The following is a 9,295-nucleotide window of genomic DNA, read 5'->3' as shown; positions in this document are numbered from 1 at the left end:
CCTGGGATAAAAGGAACGGATGGAGAGTGTTCGCGGACGGTTCAAAGAACTTGACGCTGCAGGCAAAATGAATTGGCGCGGTGTTGGTCACACGACAATGACCGAATCGAAGTTGTCCATGAGGCTTGGGTTCGCGGCTACTAATAACGAAGTCGGAGTATGAAGCCGTGATCGCTTGAGGGTTGGAAATGGCCAGGGAATTAGGAGTCGGCGAGTTAACTGTCTATTCGGATTCCAACCTAGTAGTGTGTCAAGTGAACGGCGGATTCGTTGCTAGGTGTGCTCGGATGGCAGAGTATTTAGAAGTGGTGCATCGCAGAGCAGCCGAGTTCGGAAAAATCAGATTCATACATTTGGGCCGCGGGGAGAATCGGCATGCCGATGCCCTTGCCTATGTCGCGGCCGCAATGCCCGGAGCAGAGGAAAGAACCTTAAGAATCAAGAAATTAGAGAGGTCCAGCATTGAAAAAAAGGTTGAAATATGTCAAGCTGCGGAGGGGGAAATGGGGTGGATGAGCCCTATCAAACATTTCTTGGAGGGAGGAGAGGTGATGGACGAGAAGGAAAGAAGGAGGTTAGAGCAAGCGGTAGCCAGATATATTACGGTAGAGGGAGAAATGTATCGAAAGAACTTCGATGGACCGCTGCTAAGATGCCTGGGACCAAGTTTAGCACAAGAAGTCCTGGCAGAGCTTCATGCCGGGGACTGTGGGAGCCATTCGGCGGGCAGGACAACGGCACACCGATTATTGACGCGGGGGGTACCGGCCTCATATGAAGAGAGATGCGCTGAATTTGCCAAGAAATGTAGGAAGTGTCGGCGGTTTGCTTTCGGCTAATATTTGCCGTGAGAACCATTGCATAACGTGTCCAAATCCGTGGCCATTTGCCATGTGGGCCATGGATATAGTGGGTCCGTTACCAATGGCAAAGGGAAAAGAAGGTTCATCTTTGGCGGCGACGGATTATTTCACAAAGTGGGTGGAGGCCGTAGCCTTGCAAAGCAAGTCAAGGAGGAGCGGTGATCAAATTTTTGTGGGAAAACGTTATCCGTAGATTTGGGTTGCCGCGACACCATCGTCGCAGGAACAACGGAACGCAGATTCACGGGGTCAAAAGTGAGGACTTCTTGCGGGGCGTATAATGTGAAACAGGATTTCGGCCCCATACAACCCGGAGGGGAATGGCGAGGCCGAATCATCGAACAAGACGATCATGAACAACCTTAAAAGAAAGTTGGTAGGTCGCAAGGGGGCATGGGCTGATGAACTAGGTAAGGTGCTATGGGCATACCGCACTACACCACGGGCGACCACAAAGGAGGCGCCGTTCTCATTGGCATATGGCATCGAGGCCGTGATCCGCCGAAATGATGGCAACCACTACACGCACAAAGGCGGTGGGCGATTGGGATGAAACTGGGGCATATTGGCTCGCGACACGAACTTAGCGGAGGAGAGACGAGACACAAAGACGCATTAGGTTTGGAGGAATATCACCGTCATCATGCTGGAGACGGTATGGCAAGCGGCTAGCGGATCCGCGGAGTTCAGACCGGCGATTGGGTTCTCCGACGAAGTCACCGCAAGCACTAAAAAAGGCTTAACGAAGGAAAGTTGGGACCCAATTGGGAAGGGCGTACTTGGTGGTGGGTGTCGGAGGAGCGGAACATACCGATCGCTTGACCGAGGATGGAAAACAGATAGAGAGGCCATGGAATGTAAGAATGTTGAAAAAATTTCATATCCGAATGTAAAACCGGGTCCGGACAAAAGGGCGTAGGGCTTTTTTGTACATATATAAAACAACGAGCACTTTTGAGAAGCTAACAAATGATCGAGTCAACTTAGGGGCAAGGCAATGCCCGACCCGCCTGCCGGTCGTCAGAGCGGGGAGATCCCCCAGCGGACATGAGGTCCGAATCAAACTTAGGGGCAAGGCCATGCCCCAGCCCCCCGCCGGTCCAGAAGCGGGGAGAGCCGCCCGCGGACATGAGGTCCGAATCAAAATTAGGGGCAAGGCAATGCCCGAGCCCCGCCCCTGCCCGGTCACGAGAGAAGGGGGTAGAACCCCCAGCGGACATGAGGTCCGAATCAAAATTAGGGGGCAAGGCAATGCCCGGCCCGGCCCGGCCGTCATCCAGAGAGCGGGGGTAGAGCCCTTCAGCGGACATGAGGTCGAATCAAAATTAGGGGCAAGGCAATGCCCCCGGCCCGGGGCGGTCCGAGGGGGGAGAGCCGCCAGCGGACAAGAGGTCCGAATCAAACATAAGGGCGAGGCAATGCCCTAGCCGCCCCGGCCCGTGGAGAAGCGGGGAGAGATAGAATCGAATACACACAATGATAGAGATGGCAAACATTTGAGTTACACATGACATGTGAAAATAGGGCACCACCCGGTGGGAGGCCACAATGTCAACAAAGTTACAATTTTAAGCAAAACTCCTTGCATAAGGAGGGAATTAAACAAGATTCAAAACGTCAAAGGAAGCCTGGCCTGAAACATACGTAAAACAGATACAAACACAAGTAAAGCAAGTTCGAGTTCACGGAGTAGTTAAATGTGCATCCAAGGTGGCATCGCTGAATCGCCAATGGGGGGACTCTTCAAGAGAAACATCGCCGCATCATCGGTTGGGAGAGGCGGCCGGCCCGCTGGGCTTTCATCAACAGCCTCTCGGCTTTCTTCTAAATCTTCAACAACGTCCCCAGTGCCAGCCGACCCTTCCGGTCTGGTCTCCACCGCGGTACCCATCTCCCCCACGGAGCCCATATCTTCATCAGCGGGGATCGATGGCGCCTCAGGTAGGAGGCGGCCTTCCTGGAGAAGCCTAGAATGCTCCTCTCGGATCTTTCGGGCTACTCTCTTGTCCGCCAAGGACCGGTAGTGGATCTGGAGGGAAGTCATATCTGCCTGGTGCTGATCTTTAAGAGCCGCAGATGTCGTTGGTCTTCTTTGGAGGAGAGAGGCGTTGTTGGCTCAGCGGTCATTGACCGAATCCATATAATTCTGATGGTTGTTCTCACCGATTCTCAATTCATCCTGAGCTCGAGATTTTGCCAGGTCGGCGGCGTCTAGCTGTTGTTGGAGTCGTGCGCAAATAGAGCGCAGACCGTCAGGACCACCGATCTCTCTCTCCAAGGAATCCACCTTAGACCTGGCACTGAACAAGCCGCGGATCATATACGACATGTTCAGACTCACCTAAGCACAGACGAGACAAGGGTGTTAAAAAAAAAAAAAAAAAATTTATAGCGGGGAAGAGGGGGAAGTACCTTCTCCCAGTTCGTATACAGAGAGGTACGATGGTGTTCAAAGGTACCGGCATCAGCATAAGCCCGGTCCTTTGGCAGGTGGGAGCCGTAAAAGATGGAGGACGCCACCGCGGGGTTCTCAAGAGCCGAATCCTCAACATTGACTCTGCGGTGGCGTACCTTGAAAACCGGGACAAAGTCGGCAGGTGGGGCAACCTCTTTCCCGGCGGTTTGGGGGATAGGAAGGGGCGTCTTCTTGGGTCACACGAGGCGGCGGGGCGGGATCTTCGGACCCTACCGTCCCTCGACGTTGGTCGGCGCCCATCGCCAGGAATGGCCGGCGATAGGGGAGAGACTTCGGTTGCCGTCCTCATCACTATCGAACAACTTCATCCGTGAGAGATCCATGTTCATGAGGGGACCGTGGAGGGGTGAATTGATCTTCCCAAGTAGAGATGGCACGGTAGGAGGGAAGCCGGTCGAGTGCCGAAGTCTGAGGGGGAACAAGAGATGGCGGGCGGTGGATGTGGGCGTGAGCTTGAATAGGTGCGGGCGGCGATGGTGAGGCCGAAGCGGTTTAGCGCGGGGTGGCGAGGCTCGGGTCTACGTTCGCCGGAGGAGGCGGACGATAAAAAGGGGCAGAAAAGCCCAGGAAGTCACGGAGTTGAGGAACTTCCAACAAAGGGGTACCAGTGGAGGGGTTAACGTTCAGGCGTTCGGCTTGAGCAATACCGAGGTCGCGAACTGTCGTCGAAGATGGGGACGAGGTAGCGTGAGTATCTGCGGGATTTGGAGTCGGATCGCCAAACCGCGCTGAAAACACAAACAAGAGTCTAAGGTTAGTCCCCGGACCAAAGGCGAAAGAAGAAAGGACGAGGATGAAACTCACCACTAGATTGGAAAACGAGGTGGTTGAGTGTTACTCCTGCCGGGAGGCCTGCAGGCAGGAAGTTACCGGAAACGTACAGTGGGTAGTGGTGCCACTGTTTGTCCGAGGTGGTGACACGGAGTAAGAACGTTTTCTTTTGGGGGCGGACACAGAAGGATTGGTAGCCTATACCCACATCCTTGGTACTTTTCTTTAGAAAATATTGGGAGACAAGGTCACGGCAAGTTATCCGGGGGGTCTTTGTCTGTTGTAATAGTTCGCGGCATACATTATTCTCCAGAAGTTGCCGATGCCTTGGCAGGGAGGGATGTTGAAATGATTGCACACTTCCACATCCAGTACGGTGAGGGGGAGCCGCAGCCCGGCGACAATCTGACCTACTGTCACGACTAGACACCCGGGCCGCGGAGGCACTAAGTGGGGGTAGTGGGTGACGGACGGCACGTGTTCTATCAAAATGCCGGCCGGAATACCGTAGGCAGCCCTAATCGCACTTAAGTCAGGCCTACGATATCTAGAAGGCGGCAATAAAGGGGCAAGGAAACGGCCAGAGGTAGAGGGGGCCGCCGTGGCGGCCAATGGAGGTGGAGAAGCCACCTCGGTAGATCTAGAGGGCGAAGAGTCGGCGGAGGGAGAGGAGGAGGGGGACTCGGAGGCCGTCGCCGCCATCAAGAGGAAGATGAACAGATTAGAAAAAAGAAACGATGTTAACAGTGGTAGTAGAAGTATAACGAGAAGGGATAGATGCAAACCAAGAGGACAAAACGATAAGAATAACAAGAACTATAAAAGACCAACCTGAAACGGAGTCCAGCAACGCCAAAATCCGGCCGGAACCAAGCCAAAACGAGGCAAGTCAGGTGGCAAAGCACAAGGAAGATAGAAAAGGGAAGGGAAACGCGAGACAAGGAAGACCAAAGGCAAAAAATGGGAGAAAGAATGAAAGCGGGAGTTTAAATAGGGCGAGGGTAAAATGGTAACTGCCAAGGTCGCGAAACCGAAGGGACTACTGAGGGGAACCGTTAGGAGCTTGACACGTGGGCGATTACACGAGGAGGCGAGAGCTGGCGACGCAATGAGTGACATCGCTTGGCGTGCAAACCCCAGGGAGGACCAAACAGGTCTAACTAACGACAAAGGGGTGTAAGGTTCGACCGCCAACCCGACGAGGCCGCTGGGCCGGGAAAGGGCATCTCAGCGGTAGAATTCGTGACTACGAAGATTGCTGGACGACGAACCGATGCAAGCGGCCATGACGGAATGAGGGAGTAGAGGATAGATGGGAATAAGGGGGCCGAAGTAGGACAAGCGGCGGAGTCGAGTGTACAGGATCAGGCTCGAGGTAGTGTAAGAAAGGGAAGGCACGAAGCACCGGATGTAGGCCGCAGATCTGCAAAAGTGGGCAAGCCGTACTGAAGCATGTGGGGACAGAGCGGTCAAAGTCCAATAGGAGACCACTTAACGAGGGAAGAACAGTGGCATGGCAGCTAGGCAGCGGAACCCCAAAGAGACAGAATCGCGCCTTAAGATGGACGAAGGATGGAGATGAGATCAACGGGTAGGAAAGGGAGAGGGGTAGTATAAAAAGAAACAGTGTAGAGAGGATAAAGGAGGAGATGGAAGGTTGGGGGTAAGAGATAGAGCTCTTACAGGTGCAACAGTAAAACACTACAGATTTGGATTTTGATTATTAGATCCTAGTGAAATATTTTAGCCAATGAGCTCAAACTATGATGAAATTTTGACCAAGTCATATAAAATCCTACTTGTTCACTATAAAAGTAGATGTTAACTTCATCCCTAAGTATCCATTGTATTATCCATATTTTGTTTAGTTTTTAGGGTTAGAAAATTAGGGTTTTGTAACCACCATTATATTATTCCACCATCAATAAAGCTTCAACATTTCTTTTTCAATATATATAGAATAATGCCTTCTTTTAATCATGTTCTTGTGGTTATTCCAATGACATTAGGCTAATCCTCCCATTAGAAAGAATGATTAAGAGCCTAATGAGGAATAAATTGTTAAAGTAGAATTATTCATTATGTATGTTTTAATAGGTTTAGTTTCTTATATACTAGCAAAATTGCACGCGGGATGCGCCTGCACAAGAACTAATCTTTAAATACGAAGGAGAACAGATTGCATGCAATAAATTTGTTGTCGCAAAGGGATATGAAAAGCAAAAGTAATGAAAAGAAGACTGAAAAAGTAGGATTTGGAACACAATGAACCAGCTAGCAATACAATCATATACTACCATATTTCATGGTTAAATTTAAACTTTCAGGAAAAATATTAGTTGTTGTAAGCTTAGTGAATAGAAACAATATTTCTATTTAGGATTTACATAAGACTGCTTGCGCTTTATCAAACTACTGACAAAAAACTCTTTATTAATGAGATTAAATATTCAATAACATGGACGGTCTGCTGGGTTGCTTTTGGAATGGATCAAATCCCCGAGACGTCAGCCCATCAGTTCTCTACTTCTTATGTATCTCGAGCAACATCTTTTCCTCAAGTTCATTCATGTAATTGATTGCTATTGAGTAGTACTGCCTGTTCAGCCCATGAATGAATGCCTAACAGAGGAGCTCATGCATCAATGTACAATAATGGGTTTGCATTCAAATATAAGCTTTTAGAAATGATTTACCGACTTGAATGGAGGAATTTTTTAGATGTCCAAGACTGGAGGTTGTCTGCCTTGGTTCTTGGCTGAGTGTCATGGTTCGTGGGTGGATCAAGCAAAAAGCATGAATAAAACAACCTTATATCCCTATGAATTGGTCCACTACCACTATAACAACCCTTTAATTCAAAGCATTAAAACTCTGCAAAACAAAGTTCGCTTAGATGAGAAATTTTCAACGCATAATAAGAGTGACAAAACCTATCAAAGAAAACGATGAAGAATCAACATATCCACTAAGATGCTATGAGATCATGAAACCATCCAAAGAAGCAAAGAAATGAAATAAGAAACCAATAATATTCTCTCTATGTACCCCATTCTAAGTCCACTAAAAATGAGACTGGTGTAGTACACTAAAAGGTTCGACTGTGACAAAATGACACTAAGATTGTATTGGCTTAAATCACATGATATAATAAAGTAATAAACGATTTCAATGAAGTGGACTTTTCTTCAAGATCACTATGAACATATCTTGCTTATGTTCAGTCGTGGATTCTTCACTCTCAACAACTTCCAACATACAAACCTAGTGAATATGTTACAACATAATGCAAATAATTCATGTGTTTGGACCCCTTGCATATATTTGATAACAAAAAAGCCCAAGCGTGACAAACAATAGCCATTAGAAAGATCAATTTCGAAAGCAGGGCATAACTTACATGCCCTTTTCGTCAACTTCACGCGGCATTCCCATTCCTGTATATTATTTTGAGCACTCTTTCCGTTGTTTCCAGATATTCCATCTATGAAAGTGAATCAATTGCGTAGCTCGTGTTCTCAATTTCCTTTGTTTCAGACCAGCAAAGTAAATATGTCGAAGGGTTCTCTTGCATGATTTTGTCAGTTGTATCCTGACATTGCACTCTACTTTCGTTTCAATACAACATAGTAAATCTACTTTGTAGTTACCTGCGTTGTACTCCTTCTTTCCTGTAGATAGCAAAGTCTGATCCCAGTAAGACATCATTTAAATCATACATCAATTTTCTCATACTTAGTATAGTAAAGAAATCCAAATTAAACATTATGAGATGAACCAATGGTAGAAAAGCATGTAAACCAACCACGGGTGAGATCAGGATTCAAGAGTCAAGCACTAACGACTGAGATAAGGAATTAGGATCCCTACTAAGGAATTTCTAACTCTTTCAGCAAATTTAATTTGCAGAAATGTGCTTATTCCACTAAACATTTATGTTTAATGGAATTATGATTGTGATAAACATACCGAGTTTTAATCCTAAATTGAAATTCATACTGATTAGACGAAGAAGACCAAGATTGAATATAACAAATAATAGATTTAAAAAAGATACAATTTTCTTTGGGGAAAAAAAGAAACTGACGACAATGGCTGCATTTGAGCTCCTTAAGTACCTTTTATTTCAGACATGAAGTCTAACTTGGAAGAATATAGTGTCCATTGACTGAAATCCTCATTGACGACTACATCTTCATTACACATTCACAGGATAATGATGATGCTTGACTTGAATTCTAAGAAAGCATTGATAAACAATACAATGTATATAGTAAAACATATTATTGTATGAATTTGATACAAAATAAAGCATAGCGATAGAAATCAATAGTGCATAAAAATGAAAAGGAAATGCAGAAAATGGATTGATTTGTTGTTGAATGAACCAAATCCCTATTATGATAGTACATGGCATAGACATTAGATTTCATAAGCTACTGTGTAAATTTTATTTCAAGGTGCATTGTACTGACTATTTTAGATTAAGGCAATTCACCTTAACCCACCAATCTAAGGCACTATTACAGATGCTCTACAAATACATACTAATCATTTCAAAACCTAATAATAAGGTGAGTTTGATTCATCTATGTCAAGCATAACTATTGGTATTGTTTAGTAGCGTTCACGATAATTAAACAGTTAACAGATGAGACGAAGCTATAGAAAATAGACACCTAGAATAACTTCAGATAAAAAAAAACTTACAGTTAAAAGTAGACTCCTCTTCTCACATTTAAAGAAAGACGTGCATAACCACATTTATGCCTTGATCCTGATTGGTTTGTCCAAATTAGGGGCCTGATTGTCAAATACAAACTCAGAGTTTGGAGACTGTTACAACAGAGAAGTTAAAGGTAGTCAAACTTCAGTTACAACCAATCAAAGTTTTTTTAAAAAAGTTGTCACAACTATGGTTTGGGAACAAAGATTTAGATGAACATATTATTATTATTATTATTTTGAAAAATGTAATGGTTTTGGTAAACAGACAAATCTGCAAAAACTGAAAGTGATCACACTCAATGTAATTAAGTATGAAATATCTAAACAACTAAAAACTGTACAAATTAAAAAATATTAAACGTTAATTGCCCGACCATGTAGTGCAACACGTTTTAAAACATATTAAATCTCTGATCAAGGTGTGTCAAAAGAGATGATTCCCAATTCTCAGTGCAAC

The 9,295-nt window shown here is 45.9% G+C and overlaps 1 long non-coding RNA gene across 2 annotated transcripts; it reads right to left on the bottom strand.

Annotated features, from left to right (window-relative positions):
• Positions 1 to 6,398: 6,398 nt before the first annotated feature.
• LOC147501329 (uncharacterized) lies at positions 6,399 to 8,945 on the bottom strand. 2 transcript variants are annotated; one of them, XR_015219799.1, is made up of 3 exons: positions 8,821 to 8,945; positions 7,511 to 7,781; positions 6,399 to 6,984 (listed from the first exon to the last, which is right to left on the bottom strand). It is a non-coding gene; the product is annotated as an uncharacterized LOC147501329 (long non-coding RNA). The 2 variants fall into 2 exon arrangements; XR_015219800.1 differs by having other exon boundaries at positions 6,406 to 6,732.
• Positions 8,946 to 9,295: the final 350 nt, after the last annotated feature.

This window comes from Coptis chinensis, chromosome 4 (genome assembly GCF_015680905.1).
Source record: "Coptis chinensis isolate HL-2020 chromosome 4, ASM1568090v1, whole genome shotgun sequence".
NCBI classification, from domain to species: Eukaryota; Viridiplantae; Streptophyta; class Magnoliopsida; order Ranunculales; family Ranunculaceae; genus Coptis; species Coptis chinensis.
This window is presented reverse-complemented; position numbering and strand designations above follow the sequence as displayed.